Source organism: Oryx dammah, unplaced genomic scaffold (genome assembly GCF_014754425.2).
Source record: "Oryx dammah isolate SB20612 unplaced genomic scaffold, SCBI_Odam_1.1 HiC_scaffold_11229, whole genome shotgun sequence".
In the NCBI taxonomy this organism is placed as follows: Eukaryota; Metazoa; Chordata; class Mammalia; order Artiodactyla; family Bovidae; genus Oryx; species Oryx dammah.
The window spans coordinates 6,085,218-6,095,666 of NW_024080622.1; the positions used below are offsets into that span (position 1 = coordinate 6,085,218).

The following is a 10,449-nucleotide window of genomic DNA, read 5'->3' on the forward strand; positions in this document are numbered from 1 at the left end:
TTAACCTCTGTCGAACCACATCTTGATGTCAAGAAACCCAGGAATGGTCCAGTCCCTTGAGTTCCACAGGAGAAAATATGTCATCTCAAAAATTAAGAAAAAAATGTTGGAAGGAACTGAAGCATTCAAATAATTGGATTTCAAAAATAAAGGCAAATACTTCTTATCTCATGGTAAGATAAGAAGTATTGAAAAGGCTGAGACAGAACCGCCTAGGTTCAAATACTACTGTCAGCAGAACTTCAAACAAGTTACTCAGTCTCTCCATACCTCTGTTTCCTTACTTCCAAACTGGGGATGCTATGAAGGTTCAGTGGGATGATCCATGGAATGGGCTTACAGCTTGCCCCAGCAAAGTATGTGTTCAGTATACGCTTCTGCTTCATTATCCTGTATGTTTTTGTTTTAACTTATTTTTTGCTTCTCTTTTTTCCCCTTCCTTTCTATAGGTCACATTCTAGAATTTTCCCTAATTAATTTTGATTTGCCTATGCTGTTTTGAATGTGTATCTTAGTACATCATTTTTAAAATTGAGTATAGTTGATTTACAAGGTTGTGTTAGTTTCTGGTGTACAGCAAAATGATTCAGTTGTATATATAAATGTGTGTATACACACATGGGCTTCTCAGGTGGTACAGTGGTAAAGAATCCTCCTGCCAATGCAGGAGATGCAAGAAACACGAGTTCGATCCCTGGGCCAAGAAGAGTAGGATATGACAACCCACTCCAGTATTCCTGCCTAGGAAATCCCATGGATAGAGGAGCCTAGTGGGCTACGTTCGTGGGGTCACAAAGAGATGGACACAACCGAGCAAGCATGCATATACTTACACGTTTTTTAATATTCTGTTCCTTTGTGGTTTTTTGTTTAGTTTTTATTTCACAATCATAAACTTAACTTTGCCATCCAGCTATACTTGGAGGGAGATTAGGAAAATGTGGAACCCAAAGAACTGCAGTGAGAGCACAAAGATTAGAGGGTATTTTGAGCAGATGGGGGTGTAGGGGTGGTCTCCTGAGCTACAAAAGAACGGACTGGTGGTTAAGATAAAACACAAATCAAAGGCTTCCCTGGTGGCTCAGTGGTAAAGAATCTGCCTGCCAATGCAAGAGACACAGGTCTGATCCCTGGTCCAGGAAGATCCCACATGCCATGGAGCAATTGAGCCCAGGGGCCTCAACTATTGAGTCTGTGCTCTAGAGCCTAGGAACCACAACTATTGAACCCGCATGCCACAGCTACTGAAGCCCACTCACCTAGGGCCTGTGTTCCACAACAAGAAAAGCCGCCACAGTGAGAAGCTGGCACACTACAACTAGAGTAAAGCCCTCGCGGCAATAAAGACCCAGCACAGCTAAAAATAAATAAACAAAAATCAAATTTATTTATTAAACCTGTCCACAGTCAGCTATGGTGGCCTTCTTGCTGGTCTTGCCATTCCTGCACCCAGAGCATGTCATGGCTTCCACAATACTCGTGCCCTCTTTCACCTTGCCAAAGATCACATGCTTGCCTTCCAACAGTCTTGGCACTGCAGATAAAAAACTGAGAACCATTTCTGTTGGGACCAGCATTTGCCACGAACAAGATGTCAGGACTCATACGCTTCAGGATGAAATTCTCATCATCAGACTTCGCACCATACATGGACTTGCCTTTATGGCATGTGAAGCCACTACCCTGGCACACAAATCCCGGAATTATTCTCCTAGTGCTCAGAGTACGGAAGTTTTCTGCCGTTTTGGAACTTTGTCTGCAAACAGCTCCAATGTGTTAACAGTTTTACTAGATGAGCTGTCGCCTCTCGGTTTCCAGGTCCCTTCCCTCAAAGGAGATGCAGCCCAAGAGCTCACCGTCAACGGCGCTGCGGAAGAATACAGTGCGGCAGGCCGTGGCCAACAGCACGAGAGGCTCCAGGGCGGCAGCCTCTGCAAGGTCTCCATTGTGGTTTATTACAGCGCATTGAGTATAGTTCCCTGGCCATACAGTAGGACTTTATTGTTTATGTGTTTTATGTACTGGAGTGTGAAGAGGAACTAAAGAGCCTCTTGATGAACGTGAAAGAGGAGAGTGAAAAAGTTGGCGTAAAACTCAACATTCACAAAACTAAGATCATGGCATCTGGTCCCATCACTTCATGGGAAATAGATGGGGAAACAATGGAAACAGTGACAGACTTTATTTTGGAGGGCTCAACCCACTCCAGTATTCTTGCCTGGAAAACCCCATGGACGAAGGCGCCTGGTAGTCTACTGTCCATGGGGTCGCAAACAGTCGGACTCAACTGAGCAACTTCACTTTCCAAAATCACTGCAGATAGTGCCTTCAGCCATGAAATGAAAAGATGCTTGCTTCTTGGAAGAAAAGCTATGACAAATCTAGACAGTATTAAAAAGCAGAAACGTTACTTTGCCGACAAAGGTCTGTCTAGTCAAAGTTGTGGTTTTTCCAGTAGTCATGGATGGATGTGAGAGTTGGACTATAAAAATGGCTGAGCACTGAAGAATTGATGCTTTCGAATTGTGGTGTTGGAGAAGATTCTTGAGAGTCCCTTGGACTGCAAGGAGATCAAACCAGTCAAGCCTACAGGATATCAATCCTAAATATTCATTAGTAGGACTGATACTGAAGCTGAAGCTCTAATACTTTGGCCACCTGATGCAAAGAGCCGACTCATTAGAAAAGACCCTGATGCTGGGAACTATTGAGGGCAAGAGGAGAAGGGGACAACAGAGGACGAGATGGTTGGAGAGCACCACCAACTCAATGAATATGAGTTTGAGCAAACTCTGGGAGATAGTGAAGGACAAGGAAGCTTGGCCTGCTGCAGTCCATGCAGTCAGAGTCAGACACAACTTAGCAACTGAACAACAACAACGAAAGTATGTATCTGGGGCTTCCCAGGTAGCAATAATGGTAAAGACCTGCCTGCCAGTACAGGTCTGAGCTGCTTATTGGGTGCCAACAGCCTCGACAAGCTATTCAGAGGAAAGTGGGGGCTAGGGGCGGGGGCGGGCAGGCATCTGGCTTCCTGCTCCAGCCACCCCTTTGCAGAAGGCTGGCAGCAATGGCTCCTACCAGATGACCTCCACTTTCCCTGGGACCAGGGCTTCCCTAGTGGCTCAGGTGGTAAAGAAACTGCCATCAATGCAAGAGACCTGTGTTTGATCGCTGGGTAGTGAAGATCCCCTTGGAAAAGAGAATGGTAACCCACTCCAGTATTCTTGCCTGGAGAATTCCATGGACAGAGGAGCCTAGTGGGCTACAGTCCATAAGGTCACAAAGAGTCAGACAAGATTGAGTGAGTAACATTTTCACTTTCTTTCCCTGGGACAAGGGGACAGATAGCACCACTGTTGGGCTGTCACCAGGAGTCTTTCGACTTCAGGTGGCAGAAACACTTTGTCCTTTTCGTACAACTTTGATCTCATCTATCCCACGTTAGTTTGTTTTTTGGGAGGTCTCTGCCCTGCTCACTCTCCCAAACACACACCCTGATCTTCAGAGATTCTGTGACTCAGACATTGGGGGTTCCAGGATTCCAATTGCTCAGGTTTCTGAGGTTATAAGACTTTAGCATCCACAAGAACTCTTTCTCAAAGGTCCCGGTTTCTGAACAGGAAGAATGCAAGCCCCGGTCCAAAATCATCAAACATCCCAATGGGTCCAAATGCTGTTTATATCAAAAGAGTGAAAAAATCAAACCAGCCTTATAGGAAATCTCCTGATGAATTCTCAACAAGCATGAGAAGAAAAGGACGTGGCTTATAAAAGTCCACTTAACAATAATAACCACGTCACTAGCACAGTCCCTCGACGGTTTTGTATTTACAGGACCAGATGGGGGTGGGGGGGTAGGGTAGGAAAGTATGACCAAAGTGTCTACAATTCCCTCCAGACTCCAGCCAGCCTGCACTGTGCCCCAGTTCCCCGTGGGACCAGGGGCCCCAGCTCAAATGCTCAGAGTTTCTGTTAAAGCTTAGACTTCTTTCCAGGTGGTCTTCTCTTTGTTAAGTCAGAGTTTTGGAGGTGAGTGTTATATGCCAAGGAATGTACAAGTTAGACATCCTTATTTTCACAAACTCAGTGACAAAGGAAGGCGCTACTATCACAAGCCCATTTTACATATGCGGAAACTTAATCTCTAACCAAGTTACCCAACTAAGAAGTGATGAAGACAGGACCCATATTTTCACCCATGGAGCCAGATGCCTAGCCTGTTTTCATGCTATTCACAGCCTCCCTCCAGCTGGTAACTGTTTTTCCCTTTCCTCCCCATGCCTTCCAAAAGTTGGCCCCACACTTCCTTCCTTTCGTCCATCCCTCAGTGCCCCTAAAAATAAATCTCCAAACCAAGGCTATTGTGAGGGTTTACTGCACCAACTTCTGGGGGAAATGGACCAGGAGCCAGAATTTCAAAGGAGGAAAGTCCCAAAGTTTACAGCCTGGGAAGACGGCTCGAAGTCTCTCACCACAACAGTGTTTACTTGGATCCCTGCCCTGGCCTCTCTTCTCCAAAGCCAGGCTCGTCAATCCACAACCTCATCTGGCCCTATCTTTCAGGAAAACCCCTCTTCTGTCACATCCATCAGCCAGAAGAGTCAAGGAAACATATTCAGGTCACGTTCACGGATCTCAGCCTTGAGCACTGCAAAGAATAGAAGTCACTCCCTCCCAGAAAAGCGGCATCCTCTGTTTATCAGAGAGATGGGAAATGTCAGCTCTCAATCCCGCCACGCCCCTTCTGGAGCCAGGAGAGAAAGACTTGATCCGTGTCACTTCATGTCCACGCATGTCCAAAGTGACCCAAGGGAAGGAGCCAATGCTCTCATAACATCATAGAGAGAATAATTAGTTCACACAAAATGAACCTGAAGTTGTGAAAACCAGAGAGCATGAACCTCCCATGGAAACTAACTCTTAAACTGTTTATAAACTGAAGCTGATTTAAAATGTCATGTGAGTTTCAGATGTACAGCAAAGTGATTCTGTCGTATAGGTGGGGTGGAGGAAAATGTTACTAGATCTTAAAGTAATCATCTGTCAAAGGTTCAAGGACAGGGAGGGAATATTTTCAAATGACAGGAATGAAGCCATGTAGAGTGTGAGGTTATGGGTGATTTTCAGTATCACTGTCTTGTTTTTCTGCATTTTCTAAGAGGAATATATTGTTGTTGTTGTTTAGTCACTAAGTCATGTCTGACTCTTTTGTGACCCCATGGACCATAGCCAACCAGGCTCCTCTGTCCATGGGATTTCCCAGGTAAGAATACTGGAGTGGGTTGCCATTTGCTTCACTAGGGGATCTTCCTGACTCAGGGATCGAACTTGTGTCTCCTGCATTGGCAGATGGATTCTTTACTACTGAGATACCAGGAAAGTCCGAAGAGACTAAATATCATCTCTATAATCAGGAAAAATTACAGTGAACGTTAGTAAAAGCATCATAATGTTTTAAAAAGTCAGGCCAGCTTCTTGACTTAGAAGAACTCATATTCACATGGAAGAATATGACACCTGGTATTGTATAGATCTTAAACTTTTGGAGAACTTCAAAATGTGTAATGATGTCTAATTTGGGGAACTGGTGAGAAATGCTTTTGAGTGAGGTATCTACTGAGGCTGTGCTTTCTATGCTGTGCTGTGCTGTGCTTAGTCACTCAGTCGTGTCTGACTCTCTGTGACCCCATGGGCTGTAGCCCACCAGGCTCCTCTGTCCACGGGATTCTCCAGGCAAGAATACTGGAGTGGGTTGCCATTTCCTTCTCCAGGGGATCTTCCCAACCAGTGGGTCAAATCTAGATCTCCCACATTGCAGGAGGATTCTTTATCATCTGAGCCACCAGGAAAGTCCATATATATCTTCTTTTTCAGATTCTTTTCCCTTAGATGTTATTACAAAATATTGAGTATTGTTCCCCATGCTATACAGTAGGTCCTTGCTGGTTATCTATTTTATAAATATTAGTGTGTATACATTAATCCCAAACTCCTAATTTATCCCTCCCCATCCTAAATTTTTAATCTCTAGGATACCTTTAATGTCTTAGTGATACTTAGAAAAGAATATGTGTAACATGTGTGAGGCCTGGCGTGCTTTGATTCATGGGGTCGCAAAGAGTCAGACACGACTGAGCGACTGAACTGAACTGAACATGTATGTAAGCTACAAAGTATAACAAACAGTTGTGAACCCACCACTCACACCTGAGTCCAGCAACACATTACGCATCATTTTTACCCAACTGTCTTTCTCCCCTATGTATTCCCTCCTTTCCTCCTGGAAGCAATTGCTATCCAAATTGTGTTTGCTATTTTTTTTTTTCATAGTTTTTGAGCTTCATAAAAATAGAAGCCTATCTTCTGAGGCTTAATTTTTTTCAATCGGTTATGTTTCTAAAACTCTTTCATGTTGCCATGTGTGTTTCACCATTGTGATCAAATCAATGAATGAATCTACAATTCTCTGGACGAGAGCTCAACTGGATAACCTTGTTGGGGGTTATTAGAAAGAGAGCTACTGTATCCCGGTCCCGTGCAAGAGTTCACTGTTGGATCATAAGCTACATGAACGTTCAACTCTACAAAACAATGGAAAATGGTTTTCCAAAGAGGGTGAATTACTTTACATCCCTCTTATTATTACTGGACATCTTTTCATTATTCATTGGCCATTTATTTGCTCCTCCTTGGTGGAAAACATATTCATGTTTGTTGTTCATTTTAAATAGAATTGCTTGTATTTTTCTTTTCTCTATGTGGGAATTCTTTATATATTCTAGACTAATCTTTTGTCAGTTATATATCTTGCAAATATATCTTTTAGCTTTTGGCTTATTTGTTCTCTTACATCTTTTGGTAAACAGAACTTTGTATGTTTAACATAATCAAATGTATTGATATTTATTTTTGTTTTGTTTAAGAATTTCTTCCCCACTCCAAGATTAGGTAGGGAATATTAGGTATATCTTCTCTAAGTATTATTTCCCCTTCCTACAACCTAATACATCTAAAACTGCCTTTGGGAATTGTTTGACAGAGATTCAGTCTCATTCGTTTTGCGTTCCATATGGTTGAACAGTTTGCCCAGGTACCATTCTTTGATTTTCTTCCTCCTTTCGCATGTGAAAGTGAAAGTGAAAGTCCCTCAGTCGTGTCTGACTCTTTGCGACCCCATGGACTACATAGTCCATGAAATTCTCTCGGCCAGAATACTGGAGTGGGTAGCCTTTCCCTTCTACAGGGGATCTTCAAACCCAGGTTTCCCGCATTGCGGGCAGATTCTTTACCAGCTGAGCCACAAGGGAAGCCCAAGAATACTGGCATGGGTAGCCTATCCCTTCTCCAGGGGATCTTCCCAACCCAGGAATTGAACCGGGGTCTCCTGCATTGCAGGTGGATTCTTTACCAATTGAGCTATCAGGGAAGACCAAATCTGCAAAACTTTGTTGCTGTTTAGTCGCTAAGCCAAACCCGACTCTTTGCAACCCCATGGTCTGTAGCCCTCCAGGCTCCTCTATCCATGGGATTTCCCAGGCAAGAACACTGGAATGAGTTACCATTTCCTTCTCCAGAGGATCTTCCTGACCCAGGGATTGAACCCTCATCTCCTGCATTGGCAGGCAGGTTCTTTACCACTGAGCCACCTGGGAAGCCCACAGATCTGCAAAGTTACTTCTATCATATATCAAATACATTTATGCCTGATGTTCCTGAGCTCTCTGTTCTGCTCCATTGCCAGACTATCAATTCCTGTCCAAATACCACGCCATTTTCTTTTCCGTTGCTTTAAAATAAGTCTTGCTATCTGGAGGGCATGCCTCATCACTATTCTCTTCAGGATTACTGACTATTCCAAGTCCTTTACTCTTCTCATATCAATTCTAGAATAGGTTTGTGAAACTCTAAACAACAAAAATATTATTGGGGTGTATTTTCTAATTGCATTAAACCCATGGATCCCTGTGGATCAGGGGGAGGAACTGACATCGACATGGACAGAGTCTGCATCAGCATTTGTCAATGCTGATTTATCAGCATCATCTTAAACGTTGGAAGTTCTGTAAATGACTTTCTTAAGACTGAACTCTTTCAAGAGTGTCAGAGTCTTAGGCTTTGTGATTGCAGCAAGCACAGTCAGGAAAAAAATGTGTTTACCCTTGCTCGAAAATTCTTTGTTCATGGACTGTAATGTATAAATCCCACCAGGGAGAAATTAAAGCTGAAACACTGCTTTTCATTAGAAGTTCAGGAAGGGAGTGTGCATAACAGTTTTCCAGGAAGGATGATAACATCTCACCAGTCTGGTTTGTTGTTCTTTTTTTCTCGTCCAGAATGCCTGCACTGAGTATGCACCATGGGCGCAAAGTGGTTGCTAATCAGTCAGATGATATTTCTCTGGTTACTCATGCTGTCTGGTTTGCACAATAGTGGACAACACTTCTTATCTAAACTAAAAAGAGTTTGGCTGCTGCTTCACAATCGCTTTCTAAATGTCTCTTGCAAAATGTCTCTTTTGGCTCATGCTAACCTGGATTTACACAGTGGAGAAAATTCTAGGAAATACAGTTGCAGTTTAGCTAAGTCAATACAAGTCCAAAAATTATGTTGACCTTTTTGTTTATCATTTGCTTTTGCATCTCAGACCATCCCTTAAGGGCCATTTTCCTTAGTCTTGAAGCATGTATTTTAAAGATACTTTTAGTTCAGGTATCTTTTTTCTTCGTTGAAGTATAGTTGATTTACAATGTTGGGCTAATTTCTGATATAGGCATAGTTCAGGTATCTTGATGACAGATTTTCCATATTTATCCATACTTGATTTCATTTCATATTCATTGCCTCCCTGGTGACTCAGACAGTAAAAAACCTGCCTGCCATGCAGGAGACCTGGGTTCGATTCCTAGGTCAGAAAGATCCCCTGGAGGAGGGAATGGCAATCCACTCTAGTATTCTTGCCTGGAGAATTCCATGGACAGAGGAGCTTGGCAGGCTATAGTCCATGGGGTCACAAAGAGTCAGACACAACTGAGTGACTAACACACACACTTTCATTATTTTTATTTATTTTTGGCTGCAGTGGGTCTTTGTTTCAGCACGTAAGCACCTCATCGCTGGTGGACTTTTGTCTAGTTGTGGCGAATGGTGGCTTCTCTTGTTGTGAAGCACAGTCTCCAGAGCGCCTGGACTTTAGTAGTTGTGGCTCACAGGCTTAGTTACCCCTGTTGCATGTAGGATCTTAGTTCCCAGACCAGGATTGAACCTATGTCTCCTGCATTGCCAGCTGATTCTTAACCACTGGACCACCAGGGAAGTCCTCTCACCTTCATTCCTGAAAGATGATTTTACTGACCATAAAGTTCTAGATGGAAAGTTATGTTCTCTAAAAATCTGAAGGTACAATTATAATGGTTTTGTCTTCCATTGGTGCAATTGAAAAGTCTGCTTCTCATTCTAATTGTTATTTGGTAGTTATCTTCACTTTCTCTGACTGCTTTTAACATATTCTCTTGGGCTTCCATGTTCTGTAGTTTTGATCTATTGTAGCCAGTTATGACCATTTTTTATTCAGCCTGCCTATCCATACATGTTTCTTATATCCATAGATTTAAGTTTTTCATCAGTTTTGAAATACTTTATCTGCCATCTATTTAAACATCACCTCTTTGCCACTCTCTGTATTTTCTCATACTGAGATCCTGATTTTTTTTTTAATCTCATTCTATTGTTTACATCTCTTAATTCCATCTTTATACTCTCCAACTACTTGTCTCTCTGTTATATTCTGCGTAATTTCTGGTTTTATCTTTCAATTCACTAATTTTCTCATCATCACCTGTGTGTAATGTTTTGATACTATTTAACTCATCCACTGTCTTTTCTGCCTCAACAGATGTACACACACATACACGCATACATACACCATTTTTCTTTTGCAAGTCTGCCTGGTCATTCACTTTAGGTCGTTTATTGTTATGATTTCATCCTTTATTTCTTTGAACACTTTAGCCGTGGAGTTCAATAATCTGCAGACCCTGGGAGTCTAAAGCTATCATTTATTCTCACTGCCTATTGTCACTCACAGAGATTCAGTGATCTTTGACAAGGAGATTTTATTGCATTTTAATTCAAGTGGCTCCAGTCAGCCTAACTGGGAACACTTCACTCCAGAGGGGACTTTTTTCTGCTTAGAGGCAGGGATACCACTCTCTCGGAATCACCTCATCCTTTACCCCTAGGCCTTGATCTAGCACAAGAGCCCCTGGTCCATGCTCTTTATGCCATGGCCTCCCTGGGCCTCAGCATTCTAACAGTAGCACTGCTTCTGCATTCCAGAACATCCTCCCAGAGTCTGTGGGTTCTGACCCCCGGTCTTATCATGGGATTTTTTTTTTTTCAGCAAGGGTGGGTAGTGGTATGGGAGGATCATTGGAGAACCCCCTGCTT

At 42.9% G+C, this 10,449-nt stretch overlaps 1 pseudogene; it reads right to left on the bottom strand.

Moving 5' to 3' along the window:
• Positions 1-1,239: 1,239 nt before the first annotated feature.
• Positions 1,240-6,238, bottom strand: LOC120861134 (annotated as a pseudogene).
• Positions 6,239-10,449: the final 4,211 nt, after the last annotated feature.